The 2500-nt window shown below is 42.1% G+C and overlaps 1 protein-coding gene across 2 annotated transcripts in view; it reads right to left on the bottom strand.

The window, feature by feature from the left end:
* Positions 1-2256, bottom strand: part of LOC306904099 (adhesion G protein-coupled receptor A1-like) — a 41741-nt gene extending 39485 nt beyond the window's left edge. For both annotated transcript variants that reach the window (XM_079473762.1, XM_079473763.1), the window contains exon 1: positions 2048-2256. The gene's annotated coding sequence lies outside the window, so the exon portion shown is untranslated. The remainder of the gene's footprint in view (positions 1-2047) is intronic.
* Between the last annotated feature and the right edge of the window lie 244 nt (positions 2257-2500).

Here is a 2500-nt window from a genome sequence, read left to right as displayed (position 1 = left end):
GATGAATAGAGTTTCATTGAAATTTGAATCGACATCTATCAGCAGGTGATGGGGTTCAGACACTCATAGCTGCGATACAAAAAACAAGACCAGTGGAGCTTTATAACACGTGTGTCATGTTTATCTGACAGTTCTATAGTTTACAGTTATTATGTCAAGAGTACATTTTGACTATAGAAGCCATAATGTCACGAGGGAGCTGCCGACACGTTCACATCATTGTGTACGTCTACAGTATTGTGTGTGATGAAGGAGAACTGAGTTTAAATTGGCCGCTTAAATCAGAAAGAGAAAGTCTGTCTCTCTCCCTGAGGCCAAGAGCAACATGAGCAGGTTTGTGTGTAGACGGGGAGAGTCGGCGATTCATTGAAGGTTTAGTCAGAAGTAGAATGTTCAGCAATCCATCAGGAAGGACTCTTGGAAACAGGATTGGAAAATAAAAGGGAGGATCGAGGCGATGTGAGAGAAAAGCAGGAGACAGGTGTCCTCATATTCCCTATAAACAGCATGACTGCTGTCAATCATACAAGTCATATCAAAAAAGTCAAAATACATATAAAACAACCTCTGGTTCTGTCACAGTGTCACGACCGGCTCGACCTCAAACATCACAAACAAACTGCTTTAATTATCAAAAGTATTGTGCTGTGTGCTGATGTTCAAGCTAGAAATCATCAAGAATAACTCTAATATCACAACAAATGTCATCTGGACTCAAGGGCACTTTTCTAAGCACATCTTGAAGTGATTTCAAATCAACTCTCAGGTTGATTTGCAGTGGATTTATGAAGTCACAGGTGGAGTTCATCACATTTACCATGAACATGTTCCACTAACATTAGACAAACACATTCTGTCTTCATGTTCAACATCACAGGCCGAATTCACATTGTTGTGAGCGAAACGTTTTATCCAAGAGTGTGATGTGTTGATAAATGTTTCTACTCTTATAATAAGACTTGTGTGTGTGTGAGAAATGATGCTCCAGACATCCCTACAAACAACAGACAGACACATGGATGTTTAAAGTCCCAGTGAAATAAAAAACGACAATGCTTATTTTTTCAAGAAATATTGCAGCGTCATCAGTGTGGGTCATTCTCTTTTTTAAATTCGTGTGCCCTCATTATCCGTCCTGTAGTGACTAACCATCTTAAATGACGTATGTTAGACTGCATGGGCGGAGCCTCTGTTAACCCCTCCCCTTAAATGTTTTGCTGCTTGTTTCATTTCAGAATGCAACGGCAGTTTTTACACATCCAATCGCAGAGAAAGACGAAAGCCACACCCATGATTTGTCTCATTCAAAATCCCATTTCACTCGGAAATGCGTCAGAAAATGGAAGTAAAAACTATCGCAACTCTCACTTCTTGGGGACTTTAACATAAACGTGTTTTGATATTCTGTTATCTTATGACATTCAGATGTTTTAAATGTGATTTTTGTGGGGTGCCGCCGTATGCTAATATTTAACTCTTGTTTGCTTCACTTCACTTTCTAATGAAACTGGTGAATCGTCCGGCTCAGCTTCAGTGTTGAGATTATGAGTCAAATCCGAGAGGGAATTGAGTCAGAAGTGAACGAGGTCTGACTGCAAAACAGATGATTTATAAGACGGCTGAATGAATCAGAGTATCTGCTGCATACTAACACGCTCACACTGAACGTCAGAGCTCAGAACTCACACTTCTGTCACACTTCATCAATATTTATACTCAGATGGCCGTGTGTGTATGTGCTAAACTGACACAAGCTTCACTTCACACAAACACTGCATCATGTGTGTGTGTGTGTGTGTGTGTGTGTGTGTGTGTCAATTGTGCCCAATAAATATTTTTTTATCATTCCATTTTAAAAGTATTGAAGAATTCAAAATGGCTTCACCTACCCTGTTTTCCCCTTTTTTGTTTTTACTTGTATAACCTCATATGTTTTGCTTATAGTCAATATGTTTCTTTTACAGGCTGCTTCGTAACAATGAAAATTGTATAAAGCGCTGTATATATAAAGTTGACTTGTCTCATCAGCGTCTCATTCACGTCTCACCTGGTAATGAGGCAGCAGTCGTGAATGATGCTTTCCTCCACGTGCACGCCCCTCTCCTCCAGCGTGTGAACGGGATGATGATCGTGGACCCATGCGAGTTGGACAGAGGGGTGAAGGTAAGAGGCCGTGCACTGTAGGGGCAGACGGTCACCACGGAACACCAGCTGTCTCTGATTCGGGATGAGCTGCAGGACGGGGAGCTCCAGAGGTCCGGCTGCAACACACGCATGACACCTGACATGAACTGTAGGCATTTACACAGAGGACAGTATGTGTGTCCCCTGAGAACTGATCTGTGCTGGTGGGTCGGTCCCAGACACTGGAACATCAGAGCTCTTGTATGATCTCATCATTAGAGCGGCTGTTCCCACGGTAACAACCTCTCTACAACGGACTCTTATAATGACCGCTGCTGTATCTGATGCTGAACACCCGCCGCCTCTCATTAAATTC

The sequence above is a fragment of the Barbatula barbatula genome, assembly GCF_947034865.1.
Source record: "Barbatula barbatula genome assembly, chromosome: 14".
Taxonomy (NCBI): Eukaryota; Metazoa; Chordata; class Actinopteri; order Cypriniformes; family Nemacheilidae; genus Barbatula; species Barbatula barbatula.
Note: the sequence above shows the minus strand (reverse complement) of the source record. Positions and strands in the feature narration are given on the sequence as shown.